Raw genomic sequence first — 15,167 nt, 5'->3', positions numbered from 1 at the left:
TGAGTCAAAACGGAGACTATACTCTCGAACACTCATATTACCCTGCTTGAGGGCTAGAAACTGATCGACTCGAGCCTGTCGGATCTCCCGCGGTAAGTACTGGTCAAGGAAAGCATCTGAAAAATTCTCCCAAATAGCTGGAGGTGTATCACGTCCCCTGGACCTCTCCCATCCCTCATACCAAAGGATGGCTATATCTCGGAGTCGAAAAGCTGCTAGCTCAACTGCCTCTTTCTCCGTGGCATGCATAACACGAAAGATCCTGTGAAGCTGATCTATGAAATCCTGCGGGTCCTCCCTCTGATCTGTCCCCGTGAACTCTGGGGGACTCAAAGCAATAAACTCTCGGACCCTTGAACTCCCAGACCCCTCAGAAGTTCCTGCACTAGCTGATGCCCTAGCATGTTGCTGGGTAGCTACCAACTGTGTCAACAAATGCACCGCACTCCTTAAGTCCTGATCTGATGGAAGTGGAGGGGGAACTGGATGTGCGGTTTCCCTAGGAATCTCCGTAGTTGGTGGAGGAGCCGGTAATGGCTGAGTAGGGGTCTCCCCTTGAGCCTCAGACTGGGCCCCATCTACTGGGGGTACCCTGTTGGTCCCCTCACCTACTACTGTATCTCTCCTCTGGCTAGCCGTAGTCTTCCTAGTCACCGTCATCTGTGCATGCAAACACCAACACATAAGTTTAATTCAAATTTCCTATAACTCAGTTCTATAGCACGATTTAGATTTCAAAGAAGTGTAACCAACTCCTAAATGCCCTGTAGTTCCTTGCTTATATAATGTGGTGCACAACACATCTATAAACAAGACCCTACTAGACACGGCTTGTAGACTCCCTAGGACAGAACTGCTCTGATACCAAGTTTGTCACGCCCCGAACCTAGGAGCGAGACAAGCACCCCGTGCCTCACCTAACCTGGCGTACCAAATTGCGACTAAGGGACTCTGAACACATAATGTCATACTTTGGCCATGGGGCCACCTTGCAAGACAATTTGCAAAGCAAAATATAAAACTGAATGGAAACTAGCGCTAACTAAATATCAATATAAAGCTAGGACGACAAGGCCGTCATAGCTACTACAACTGACAAACCACCAATTTATACAAACCCAACATACTGCACTAACCAACAGGATATGCCTACAAGCCTCTACTGATAGATGTACTGTGATCGGAACAGGGCCCCGACCTACCCATAACATATATACAGATATACATAAGATGTACACAAAACTCTAGACCTGGCAACTCCGAAAGACGTGGAGCTTACCGATCAGGCGGAACTCGGGAAACACCTACTGAGGAGGTCTACCCGTCTGTCTGTCTGAACCTGCACGCATGAAATGCAGCGCCCCCAAAAAAGGGACGTCAGTACGAAATAATGTACCGAGTATGTAAGGCAATAAAATAACTGAAATCTGAAACTGAACTGATAATATGATAACTGAAATTAACTGGGAGTCAAAGATGATCTGGAGATATACTTACCTGCTGATACTGACTCAACTCCTTCAATATAGTAAGTAAAATAATTGTACGGCCTTATAAGGCTCGGTATATATAACTGCTCTGCCATAGTAGGCTCGCTCATAGGCGCTCGGCCATACTAGGCTATGTATCTCGACCATGCTGGGCTCGCTCATAGGCGCTCGGCCACAGTAGGCTCGGTATATAACTTTCCATCTGATCAGAGGTTGCCCAATAGGGGCCTGCCCACCGATTATAGCTCGATGGTGGTGAAAATAGTGTAATACTGTACATATATATAGACCCTCTTGCTCTCTTGACTGAATAAAGACAAAACTAAACTGAATATGAAGTCCCGATAAGGAATAATATTATAACTTATGAGACTAGAATAATGTGAATAAATTCATGAATACGAACTTCTCTTTATGTCTCATTATTAACACATGTAGCTACGAGATCGTGCCAAAATGAAGGAAGGCTTAGACTTAACATACCTTATCACAATCTTTCCAATCACCAAGTTGAACTCACCTCTTCACACCTTAATCTACAAGAATGATAATAATACTATCGTTAAGTTACGAAAGGTACAACTATCGCACAACGAACGACAAACCTATTTTGTATTAAAACGGGCAGCATCTCCCCTATAATATGCCCTTCCTCCAAATTCAAGATAACACCAACAATACAAGAAAAGAACAATAACAACATATATACATCATTTTCCAGCCCTATATACACCATCAAATACTACAAAACAGCCCAACACACCCCAATCTCTTCGTACACAAAACGACCACCGTAGTAGTGTCAAACGACCCGAAAATGTTATGACGAACGACCAGCCAACCACCCTACATTTATATGGTGTTTATAAACCCCCTTCCTCCTCCAAAACTCCACAAAATAGTAGTAAAACATGCAGCCCAACAGCAACACAAAACAGTCCACAAAACAGTCCGCTACAAGTGAATAACTCGAACTCACGGCTTCCGATCACCGTCCCGTGAGTTCTTACAAGTATAGAACGACTTACCATGAATTTACAGCAGAAAAAATGGATGAAAGAGAGCAGTAAACTCACCTTATTTGTTGGATAACTCAGCTCCTATCTTGGTTCTTCAAACTCTAAGTTTTACCTCCAATTGGAACTTGAAAGGGAGAGAAAATCAATTAGGGTTTGTGGGAAATTTTTGGGAGGATTCTTTGCAGAGCTTATGTCTGGTTATTATGCTCTATTTTAAGTCTAATATATGAAGAAAATAGGCCCTTAAAAGGCCTCTTTGGACGACCCGAAATGGCCCATTTTTGGGCTTTCATTTAAGCAAGTAGGTGACACACCTACTTGTCACCTAGCAGCTTGCGCAGTATCGCAAAAATGCACATATCTCTCTACTCCAATGTCGTATTGACAAATGGTTTAATGTACCTTTGGGGTGAGACTAGGGTGATTAACATGATAAGGAGATTATGTTATGATTTATATTAGTCGTATGACATCCGTGTGTTATGTTTTGAAGTCAAGAGAGTTGTGGAACAAAAGTCGATGAAAGTCATCACAAGTTACATTCATAAGTTTTACTGAAACTTTGGGTCAAATGTAACTGCAATTTTCTCCCAATATACTTAGAGTTATGGGGTGTTCCACCCATCAAATTAAAGATCTATGAGTCTATTTTCCAACGCATTAAACCATTTGTCAATACGACATCGGAGTAGAGAGATATGTGCATTTTTGCGATACTGCGCAAGCTGCTAGGTGACAAGTAGGTGTGTCACCTACTTGCTTAAATGAAAGCCCAAAAATGGGCCATTTCGGGTCGTCCAAAGAGGCCTTTTAAGGGCCTATTTTCTTCATATATTAGACTTAAAATAGAGCATAATAACCAGACATAAGCTCTGCAAAGAATCCTCCCAAAAATTTCCCACAAACCCTAATTGATTTTCTCTCCCTTTCAAGTTCCAATTGGAGGTAAAACTTAGAGTTTGAAGAACCAAGATAGGAGCTGAGTTATCCAACAAATAAGGTGAGTTTACTTCTCTCTTTCATCCATATTTTCTGCTGTAAATTCATGGTTAGTCGTTTTATACTTGTAAGACCTCGCGGGAAGGTGATCGGACGAGTTATTCACTTGTAGCGGACTGTGTTGTGGACTGTTTTGTGTTGCTGTTGGGCTGCGTGTTTTACTACTATTTTGTGGAGTTTTGGAGGAGGAATGGGGTTTATAAACACCATATAAATGTAGGGTGGTTGGCTGGTCGTTCGTCATAACATTTTCGGGTCGTTTGACACTACTACGGTGGTCGTTTTGTGTACGAAGAGATTGGGGTGTGTTGGGCTGTTTTGTAGTATTTGATGGTGTATATAGGGCTGGAAAATGATGTATATATGTTGTTATTGTTCTGTTCTTGTATTTTTGGTGTTATCTTGAATTTGGAGGAAGGGCATATTATAGGGGAGATGCTGCCCGTTTTAATACAAAATAGGTTTGTCGTTCGTTGTGCGATAGTTGTACCTTTCGTAACTTAACGATAGTATTATTATCATTCTTGTAGATTAAGGTGTGAAGAGGTGAGTTCAACTTGGTGATTGGAAAGATTGTGATAAGGTATGTTAAGGCTAAGCCTTCCTTCATTTTGGCATGATCTCGTAGCTACATGTGTTAGTAATGAGACAAAAAGAGAAGTTCATATTCATGAGTTTATTCACACTATTCTAGTCTCATAAGTTACAATATTATTCCTTATCGAGACTCTATATTCAATTTTAGTATTGTCTTCTTCCAGTCAAGAGAGCAGCAAGCCTATATATACAGTATTACAGTATTTTCATTACCATCGAGCTATAATCGGTGGGCAGGCCCCTATTGGGCAACCTCTGATCAGATGGAAAGTTATATACCGAGCCTACTGTGGCCGAGCGCCTATGAGCGAGCCCAGCATGGTCGAGATACATAGCCTAGTATGGCCGAGCGCCTATGAGCGAGCCTACTATGGCAGAGCAGTTATATATACCGAGCCTTATAAGGCCGTACAATTATTTTACTTACTATATTGAAGGAGTTGAGTCAGTATCAGCAGGTAAGTATATCTCCAGATCATCTTTGACTCCCAGTTAATTTCAGTTATCATATTATCAGTTCAGTTTCAGATTTCAGTTATTTTATTGCCTTACATACTCGGTACATTATTTCGTACTGACGTCCCTTTTTTGGGGGCGCTGCATTTCATGCGTGCAGGTTCAGACAGACAGACGGGTAGACCTCCTCAGTAGGTGTTTCCCGAGTTCCGCCTGATCGGTAAGCTCCACGTCTTTCGGAGTTGCCAGGTCTAGAGTTTTGTGTACATCTTATGTATATCTGTATATATGTTATGGGTAGGTCGGGGCCCTGTTCCGATCACAGTACATCTATCAGTAGAGGCTTGTAGGCATATCCTGTTGGTTAGTGCAGTATGTTGGGTTTGTAGGCCTGGTATGTATATTTGATGGTTTGTCAGCTGTAGTAGCTATGACAGTCTTCTCGGCCTAGCTTTATATTGATGTTTAGTTAGCGCCAGTTTCCATTCAGTTTTATATTTTGCATCGCAAATTGTCTTGCAAGGTGGCCCCATGGCCAAAGTATGACATTATGTGTTCGGAGTCCCTTAGTCGCAATTTGGTACGCCATGTTAGGTGAGGCACCGGGTGCTTGTCTCGCTTCTAGGTTCGGGGCGTTACAGATTCTTGGTATCAGAGCAGTTCTGTCCTAGGGAGTCTACAAGCCGTGTCTAGTAGGGTCATGTTTATAGATGTGTTGTGCACCACATTATATAAGCAGGGCACTACAGGGCATTTAGGAGTTGGTTACACTTCTTTGAAATCTAAATCGTGCTATAGAACTGAGTTATAGGAAATTTGAATTAAACTTATGTGTTGGTGTTTGCATGCACAGATGACGGTGACTAGGAAGACTACGGCTAGCCAGAGGAGAGATACAGTAGTAGGTGAGGGGACCAGCAGGGTACCCCTAGTAGATGGGGCCCAGTCTGAGGCTCAAGGGGAGACCCCTACTCAGCCATTACCGGCTCCTCCACCAACTACGGAGATTCCTAGGGAAACCGCACATCCAGTTCCCCTTCCACTTCCATCAGATCAGGACTTAAGGAGTGCGGTGCAGTTGTTGACACAATTGGTAGCTACCCAGCAACATGCTAGGGCATCAGCTAGTGCAGGAACTTCTGAGGGGTCTGGGAGTTCAAGGGTCCGAGAGTTTATTGCTTTGAGTCCCCCAGAGTTCACGGGGACAGATCAGAGGGAGGACCCGCAGGATTTCATAGATCAGCTTCACAGGATCTTTCGTGTTATGCATGCCACGGAGAAAGAGGCAGTTGAGCTAGCAGCTTTTCGACTCCGAGATATAGCCATCCTTTGGTATGAGGGATGGGAGAGGTCCAGGGGACGTGATACACCTCCAGCTATTTGGGAGAATTTTTCAGATGCTTTCCTTGACCAGTACTTACCGCGGGAGATCCGACAGGCTCGAGTCGATCAGTTTCTAGCCCTCAAGCAGGGTAATATGAGTGTTCGAGAGTATAGTCTCCGTTTTGACTCATTGGCCAGATATGCACCATCCATAGTTTCTACTATGCGGGACAGGATTCACAGGTTTATAGCAGGGTTAGCCCCAGAGTTAACCGAGGCATGTGCCACCGCTGCATTGCAGGATAGTATGGATATCTCCCGGATTCAGGCATTCGCCCAGAATATAGAAAGGGGTAGGCGTCGGCAGCAGGGTACAGAGAGGGCTGAGCAAGGGCAACGTAAGAGGATGAGATTTCCCAGGTCTCAGGAGCAATCTCAGGGTAGTTATAGGACCCAGTACTTCGGACGGCCACCTAGGCCTCCGCCACCTCAGTTACAGGGTTACGGGTATGACCGCTATACTCAGTCAGGACCAGGTGAGAGCTCACGGGCGTCGGGTTTGCAGCGACAACGAGGTTCTGCGCAGACATGGTCATTTCCTCCATGGTGTGACATCTGTGGTAGAGGACACTTGGGCCAATGCCGAGCAGGTTCTGATGCTTGTTATATATGTGGGCGTCCGGGGCATATGATGCGAGATTGCCCAAATAGAGATTTGGGGGGAATGGCACAACCAGCGAGTTCAGCAACAGGATCATCTATGTCCGTGCATCCTTCAAGGCGCGAGTCTCAGTCTTCAGCTAGTAGAGGTCGAGGTAGAGGTAGAGGTTCCAGTTCAGGTTGTAATAAGAACCGTATCTATGCTCTAGCGGGTCGACAGGACCAGGAGTCTTCACCAGACGTTGTGACAGGTATATTAACCATTTGCTCTCATGATGCTTATGCTTTGATAGACCCTGGATCTACTTTATCATATATTACCCCATTTGTCGCGAGGAAGTTTGGTATAGTGCCTGAAATACTAAGTGATCCTTTTGCGGTATCTACACCGGTCGGAGAATCGATTATTGCTAGACGGGTTTACCGAGGTTGTACGGTGACAATTTGTAGTCGTCAGACCTCAGCTGACCTAGTTGAGCTAGAGATGATGGATTTTGATGCTATCATAGGCATGGACTGGTTGGCAGCTTGCTATGCCACAGTTGATTGCCGAGCAAAGGCAGCCAAATTTCATTTTCCGGGTGAGCCAGTCCTTGAATGGGTAGGTAATACACCAACACCCAGAGGTAGGTTTATTTCCTATCTGAAGGCGAGGAAAATGATCGCAAAAGGGTGCATTTATCATATTGTGCGAGTTAGAGATGCAGATGCTGAGATACCTACACTTCAGTCTATTCCCATAGTCAAAGAGTATGCAGATGTGTTTCCAGATGAGCTTCCAGGTATTCCTCCAGAGCGAGAGATTGATTTTAGCATCGATTTTCTTCCAGGAACTCAACCAATATCCGTCCCTCCGTATAGAATGGCACCTGCCGAATTGAAGGAGTTGAAGGAGCAGTTAAAAGATTTGCTGGAGAAAGGTTACATTAGGCCCAGTACCTCACCTTGGGGTGCACCAGTACTATTTGTGCAGAAGAAAGACGGCTCGCTGAGGATGTGTATCGATTATAGGCAGCTGAACAAGGTAACTATTAAGAATAAGTATCCACTTCCAAGGATCGATGACTTGTTTGATCAGTTGCAGGGGCTAGATGCTTTTCAAAGATAGATTTGAGGTCGGGGTACCACCAAGTCAGAGTTCGTGAAAAAGATATTCCGAAGACAGCCTTCAGGACCCGATATGGACACTTCGAGTTCCTTGTCATGTCTTTCGGGTTGACTAATGGACCCGCTGTATTTATGGACTTGATGAATAGCCTATTCCGACCATTTTTAGATCTGTTCGTGATAGTATTTATTGATGATATTCTGGTTTATTCCCGTTCAGAGGATGAGCATGCGGACCACCTGCGAGCGGTACTCCAAACCCTTCGTGATCGTAAGTTGTATGCTAAGTTTTCTAAATGTGAGTTCTGGTTGAAGTCTGTAGCATTCTTGGGGCATATTGTATCAGATGAAGGGATAAAGGTGGACACTCAGAAGATTGAGGCCGTGAAATCTTGGCCTAGACCTACCACTCCGACAGAGGTTCGTAGCTTTCTAGGCTTAGCAGGATACTATCGGAGGTTCGTAGAGGATTTTTCTTCCCTTTCGGCACCATTGACGAAGTTGACACAGAAAGAAACTAAGTTTCAATGGACAGAGGCTTGTGAGCGGAGTTTCCAAGAGCTTAAGAACAGGTTGACCTCAGCTCCAGTTCTAACACTTCCAGAGGGTCTAGAGGGTTATGCCGTGTATTGTGATGCATCAGGTGTCGGGTTAGGATGTGTCCTGATGCAACATGGGAAGGTAATTGCGTATGCTTCAAGGCAGTTGAGGAAGCACGAGAGGAATTATCCGACCCACGACCTCGAGTTAGCTGCGGTTGTCCATGCACTTAAGATATGGCGGCATTATTTATATGGTGTTCATGTTGATGTATTTACTGATCATAAAAGCCTACAATATATTTTCAAGCAGAAAGAGTTGAATTTGCGACAGAGGCGATGGCTTGAGTTATTGAAAGATTACGATGTTAACATTCTCTACCATCCAGGGAAAGCTAATGTTGTAGCAGATGCCTTAAGTCGCCGATCTATGGGTAGCTTAGCACATGTAGAGCCCGAGAAAAGACAATTAGCTAGAGAGATTCATCAATTGGCTTCGTTGGGGGTTCGGTTAGTAGATTCTGAGGATGGTGGAGTTGTAATCCAAAACACTGCAAAATCATCCCTCATAGCTGAAGTCAAGGAAAGGCAGTACGAGGACCCAGAGTTGGTCGAGTTGAGAGAGCGAGTTCCGCAGCAGAAGAAGCCATTGTTAGAGCTCAAGGGAGATGGGGTTCTCAGATACAGGGGTCGTTTGTGTGTTCCAGATGTAGCAGGGCTACGAGACAAGATTATGTCAGAGGCACATTATTCATGGTATTCCATCCATCCTGGATCGACGAAGATGTATCATGACATTAAGGATGTGTACTGGTGGAATGATATGAAGAAGAACATTGCTGAGTTTGTCGCCCAATGTACTAGTTGCCAGCAAGTGAAGATAGAGCACCAGAAGCCTGGAGGGCTAATGCAGACTATAGAGATCCCGACATGGAAATGGGAGGCGATAAACATGGACTTTATCACGGGTTTACCTCGTTCTAATCGTAAGTTCGATTCCATATGGGTGATAGTCGATAGGCTCACGAAATCAGCTCACTTCCTACCGGTCAGATCTACATATACAACAGAAGATTATGTAAAGTTATATATTAAGGAGATAGTGCGGCTACACGGAGTACCAGTTTCTATTATATCTGACCGTGGGGCTCAGTTTACAGCATATTTTTGGACGTCATTTCAGAGAGGTCTAGGGACTCAGGTGAATCTCAGCACAACTTTTCATCCACAGACTGATGGACAAGCCGAGCGCACAATTCAGACGCTCGAGGATATGTTACGAGTATGTGTGTTGGATTTTAAAAGAAGTTGGGATGAACATCTACCTCTTATCGAGTTTGCATATAATAACAGTTACCACTCCAGTATCCAGATGGCTCCGTACGAGGCTTTGTATGGGCGTAAGTGCAGATCTCCTATAGGGTGGTTTGATGTTGGAGAATCTGGGTTACATGGGCCAGACCTGGTTCAACAGGCCATAGAGAAAGTAAAGGTTATCCGGGAGCGACTGTTGACAGCTCAGAGTCGTCAGAACTCATATTCTGACGTGCGGCGACGAGACTTAGAGTTCAGGATTAATGACTGGGTATTCTTAAAGGTATCACCTATGAAGGGCATGATGAGGTTTGGCAAGAAAGGAAAGCTTAGCCCACGGTATATTGGGCCTTATAGGATCATTCGGAGAGTGGGCCAAGTAGCTTATGAGTTAGAGTTGCCCTCAAAATTGGAGTCTGTCCATCCGATTTTTCACGTATCTATGCTACAGAAGTGCATTGGCGATCCTACCCGAGTGGTGCCCACGGATGATGTACAGATTACAGAGGACTTGTCATACGAGGAAATTCCAGTTGCCATCCTAGACCGACAAATCCGCAATCTACAAAATAAGGAGGTAGCTTCCGTAAAGGTTTTATGGAGGAGCAAGAATGTAGAAGAGATGACGTGGGAATCGGAGGAAGAAATGAAGTCTAAATACCCCCACCTATTCCAAACTAAAGATATGGTTTGAGATGGGATGCTACAACATAGCTCTATGTAGGCTAGCAGGTCATCAGGTAAGCTTTTATTTTTCACTTTCAATATTTATGACTTACGGTCGGTGAGGCAAATTGCTGCTATTTATAAAGATTGGACATGTGTGGCATGCATAGTATGTTTCTGGCTACGTGCAGGTTGGTTTTAACCTAGTGTACGAAGGATACTATGGCAAAAGTTTCCAAAGTCTCTAAGAGTAAACATTCGAGGACGAATGTTTCCAAGGGGGGAATGATGTTACACCCTATATTTTCGTACATAAAAATGCTTCGTAAGCAAACTAATGTAGGACAAAAAATGAGATAATATTTAAAAGTATATAAAGTAAGTTAATAATGTTACCTCTGAGGTTACAAATATTGAAGATCATGAACAACAAGTACAAAGAGGGTTGGACAGTTCAGAAGCTAAAGCAATTGAATAAAACAATGTTTCGTCGAAAGTCGACAAGTTGGGAATGTTATAACATGTACCTTTGGGGTGAGACTAGGGTGATTAACATGATAAGGAGATTATGTTATGATTTATATTAGTCGTATGACATCCGCTTGTTATGTTTTGAAGTCAAGAGAGTTGTGGAACAATAGTCGATGAAAGTCATCACAAGTTACATTCATAAGTTTTACTGAAACTTTGGGACAAATGTAACTGCGATTTTCTCCCAATATACTTAGTGTTATGGGGTGTTCCACCCATCAATTTAAATATCTATGAGTCTATTTTCCAACGCATTAAACTTTTTCTCAATACGACATCGGAGTAGAGAGATATGGGCATTTTTGGAATACTGCGCAAGCTGCTAGGTGACAAGTAGGTGTGTCACCTACTTGCTTAAATGAAAGCCCAAAAATGGGCCATTTCGGGTCGTCCAAAGAGGCCTTTTAAGGGCCTATTTTCTTCAATTATTAGACTTAAAATAGAGCATAATAACCAGACATAAGCTCTGCAAAGAATCCTCCCAAAAATTTCCCACAAACCCTAATTGATTTTCTCTCCCTTTCAAGTTCCAATTGGGGGTAAAACTTAGAGTTTGAAGAACCAAGATAGGAGCTGAGTTATCCAACAAATAATGTGAGTTAACTGCTCTCTTTCATCCATATTTTCTGCTGTAAATTCATGGTAAGTCGTTTTATACTTGTAAGAACTCACGGGACGGTGATCGGAAGCCGTGAGTTCGAGTTATTCACTTGTAGCGGACTGTTTTGTGTTGCTGTTGGGCTGCGTGTTTTACTACTATTTTGTGGAGTTTTGGAGGAGGAATGGGGTTTATAAACACCATATAAATGTAGGGTGGTTGGCTGGTCATTCGTCATAACATTTTCGGGTCGTTTGACACTACTACGGTGGTCGTTTTGTGTACGAAGAGATTGGGGTGTGTTGGGCTGTTTTGTAGTATTTGATGGTGTATATAGGGCTGGAAAATGATGTATATATGTTGTTATTGTTCTGTTCTTGTATTGTTGGTGTTATCTTGAATTTGGAGGAAGGGCATATTATAGGGGAGATGCTGCCCGTTTTAATACAAAATAGGTTTGTCGTTCGTTGTGCGATAGTTGTACCTTTCGTAACTTAACGATAGTATTATTATCATTCTTGTAGATTAAGGTGTGAAGAGGTGAGTTCAACTTGGTGATTGGAAAGATTGTGATAAGGTATGTTAAGGCTAAGCCTTCCTTCATTTTGGCATGATCTCGTAGCTACATGTGTTAGTAATGAGACAAAAAGAGAAGTTCATATTCATGAGTTTATTCACACTATTCTAGTCTCATAAGTTACAATATTATTCCTTATCGAGACTCTATATTCAATTTTAGTATTGTCTTCTTCCAGTCAAGAGAGCAGCAAGCCTATATATACAGTATTACAGTATTTTCATTACCATCGAGCTATAATCGAGTGGGCAGGCCCCTATTGGGCAACCTCTGATCAGATGGAAAGTTATATACCGAGCCTACTGTGGCCGAGCGCCTATGAGCGAGCCCAGCATGGTCGAGATACATAGCCTAGTATGGCCGAGCGCCTATGAGCGAGCCTACTATGGCAGAGCAGTTATATATACCGAGCCTTATAAGGCCGTACAATTATTTTACTTACTATATTGAAGGAGTTGAGTCAGTATCAGCAGGTAAGTATATCTCCAGATCATCTTTGACTCCCAGTTAATTTCAGTTATCATATTATCAGTTCAGTTTCATATTTCAGTTATTTTATTGCCTTACATACTCCGTACATTATTTCGTACTGACGTCCCTTTTTTGGGGGCGCTGCATTTCATGCGTGCAGGTTCAAACAGACAGACGGGTAGACCTCCTCAGTAGGTGTTTCCCGAGTTCCGCCTGATCGGTAAGCTCCACATCTTTCGGAGTTGCCAGGTCTAGAGTTTTGTGTACATCTTATGTATATTTGTATATATGTTATGGGTAGGTCGGGGCCCTGTTCCGATCACAGTACATCTATCAGTAGAGGCTTGTAGGCATATCCTGTTGGTTAGTGCAGTATGTTGGGTTTGTAGGCCTGGTATGTATATTTCATGGTTTGTCAGCTGTAGTAGCTATGACAGTCTTGTCGGCCTAGCTTTATATTGATGTTTGGTTAGCGCCAGTTTCCATTCAGTTTTATATTTTGCTTCGCAAATTGTCTTGCAAGGTGGCCCCATGGCCAAAGTATGACATTATGTGTTCGGAGTCCCTTAGTCGCAATTTGGTACGCCATGTTAGGTGAGGCACCGGGTGCTTGTCTCGCTCCTAGGTTCGGGGCGTTACAGATTCTTTGCAGAGCTTATGTCTGGTTACTATGCTCTATTTTAAGTATAATATATGAAGAAAATAGGCCCTTAAAAGGCCTCTTTGGACGACCCGAAATGGCACATTTTTGGGCTTTCATTTAAGCAAGTAGGTGACACACCTACTTGTCACCTAGCAGCTTGCGCAGTGTTGCAAAAATACCCATATCTCTCTACTCCGATGTGGTATTGACAAACGGTTTAATGAGTTGGAAAATAGACTCATAGATCTTTAATTGGATGGGTGGAACACCCATAACCCTAAGTATAGTGGGAGAACATCGCAGTTACATTTGACCCAAAGTTTCAGTAAAACTTATGAATGTAACTTGTGATGACTTTCATCGACTTTTGTTCCACAACTCGCTTGACTTCAAAACATAACAAACGGATGTCATACGACTAATATAAATCATAACATAATCTCCTTATCATGTTAATCACCCTAGTCTCACCCCAAAGGTACATGTTATAACATTCCCAACTTGTCGACTTTCGACGAAACATTGTTTTATTCAATTTCTTTAGCTTCTGAACTGTCCAACCCTCTTTGTACTTTTCATGATCATCAATATTTGTAACCTCAGAGGTAACATTATTAACTTACTTTATATACTTTTAAATATTATCTCATTTTTGGTCCTACATTAGTTTGCTTACGACGCATTTTTACGTACGAAAATATAGGGTGTAACATAAAAGGAGCACCCTTTTGGGTCAATTTGGTCAATGGTGATGCAATAGACGAGAAACCCTCCACAAAGCGACGATAATAAACGGCCAAGCCGAGAAAGCTTCGAATCTCCGTAGCTGAGGACGGTCTGGACTAACTCTGAATTGCCTCTATCTTATTCGGATCTACCTGAATACCCTCACTGGTCACCACGTGAACCAAGAATGCCACAGAGCTGAGCCAAAACTCACTCTTGGAGAACTTGGCATAAAGCTTATCCTCTCTTAACCAATGCAACACAATGCTCAAATGTTGGGCATGCTCCTCCTGGCTACGAGAGTACACCGAGATATTATCAATGAACACTATAACAAATGAGTCGAGGTAAGGATGAAACATACTATTCATCAGATGCATGAACGCTGCTGGGGCGTTGGTCATCCCAAAAGACATCACAAGGAACGCATAATGACCATAACGGGTAGTAAATATTGTCTTTAGAATATCCGAGTTCCGAATCTTCAACTGGTGATACACAGACCTCAAATCAATCTTGGAGAACACCCTCCCTCCCTGAAGATGGTCAAACAGATCATCGATACGTGACAAAGGATACTTGTTCTTGATTTTAACTTTGTTCAACTGCCGGTAATGAATGCACATCCTCATAGTACCATCCTTATTCTTCACAAACAAAACTGGCGCACCCCAATGTGACACGCTAGGCCGAATAAACCCCTTATCAAGGAGCTCTTGAAGCTGCTTCTTAAAATCCTTCAACTCAGCTGGTGTCGTGCGATATGGTGGAATAGAAATAGGCTGAGTGCCCGGTACCAAGTCGATACCGAAGTCAATATCCCTGTCGGGCAGCATACCCAACAAGTCTGCAGGAAATATGTCCGGAAACTCCCGCACTACCAGAACAGAATCAATAGTGGGAGTATCAGCACTAACATCCCTCACAAAGGCCAAATAAGATAAACAACCCTTCCTAACCACCCGCTAGGCCTTCAAGTATGAAATTACTCTACTGGGAACATAGTTTAGAGAACCTTTCCGCTCAATCCTCGGCAACCCCGGCATTGCCAACATCATAGTCTTAGCGTGACAATCTAGAACAACATTGAGAAAACCAATCAATACCCAAGATCACGTCAAAATCAACCATACTAAGCAACAAGAGATCAAATCTAGTATCCAGACTCCCAATGGTAACCACACACAACCGATATACACGGTCCACAATAATAGTATCGCCCACGGGCTTTGAGACATGAATAGATGAAACTAAGGACGCACGGGCATATCCAAATGACAAGCAAAATATGATGATACATATGAATAAGTGGAACCATGGTCAAATAATGCAGAGGCCTCCCTATAGTAAACTGAGACAATATATGTGACCACTGCGTCCGAAGTAACAACTTCTAGTCTGGCAGGAAAAGCATATAATCGGGCCTCACGACTACCTGATTGGCCTCCCCC

The sequence above is a fragment of the Nicotiana tomentosiformis genome, chromosome 9, assembly GCF_000390325.3.
Source record: "Nicotiana tomentosiformis chromosome 9, ASM39032v3, whole genome shotgun sequence".
Taxonomy (NCBI): domain Eukaryota; kingdom Viridiplantae; phylum Streptophyta; class Magnoliopsida; order Solanales; family Solanaceae; genus Nicotiana; species Nicotiana tomentosiformis.
This window is presented reverse-complemented; position numbering follows the sequence as displayed.